Source organism: Sinocyclocheilus anshuiensis, unplaced genomic scaffold (genome assembly GCF_001515605.1).
Source record: "Sinocyclocheilus anshuiensis isolate Anshui unplaced genomic scaffold, SAMN03320099.WGS_v1.1 scaffold123, whole genome shotgun sequence".
In the NCBI taxonomy this organism is placed as follows: Eukaryota; Metazoa; Chordata; class Actinopteri; order Cypriniformes; family Cyprinidae; genus Sinocyclocheilus; species Sinocyclocheilus anshuiensis.
Genome location: NW_015552536.1, coordinates 335,226 through 336,115, shown reverse-complemented (window position 1 = coordinate 336,115; position 890 = coordinate 335,226).

Below are 890 nucleotides of genomic sequence, written 5' to 3'. Positions count from 1 at the left end.
AAAATAAAAACTAAAAACAAAAAATAGATGTGATGAAGACCAAATTCCAGTGAAATATCTTCACAGTCCTCTCTTTAAGTCTTTCTCTCTGCAGAGGATGAAGTTGTGGGACGTGATGCATCTGAAATAAACAATTGAGTTTAGAGTTGTCCATTTGTTTATGTAAAAACAATAATGTCTAAAGGCCAAAAGCAAAAATGGACAGAATGTGACAAAAGAGCAACAATATATTGTTGTGACAAGTCCCGGTAAGTCTAACGCTGTACACATAGCAAGTTTTTTATTTATTTATTTATTTTTTATAATAAATAAACAGAATAAAAATTAGATAGAAAAGAAATAGTATAGATAGAGCTAGTGTTAGAGGGTCAATTATTATTATTTTTTAATTTTTTAATAATAATTAAAAAGTAAACAAGTAGATAGAATAGAAATAGAATAGAGAGTTCTAGTGTTAAATTAAATTTAAAAAATTCTAGCAATATGTATTATAAATTCAATGTCTGTGTTACTTACTTACTGGAGAAGAGGAGAGAAGTATCCTCAACTGAACAGAGCTGCTTACATATGACCAAAAAACTAAAAAGAGAAAAGAACATGTTTGTTTGGAAACCAGTTACAATTTTAAAGTTAAATTTGTATTTAAATTTTAAGAATGAAATCATTTACCTGTTGAGAGTGTGTTGACAGTCTGTAGTTGGATCACTGAACTCCAGAAAATCAGTAATGAGGAGCTTTGACAGTTACAGATAAAAAAAAAACAATAAAGAACCCTAAACTCTAACACAAAGAACCATTTCAGCATAAAAGGGTTCTTCAAGATGCTGTGGTTCTAAATAGAACCGTTACTACATATAAAGAACTATCTTTTTTTAGAGTGTATATATATA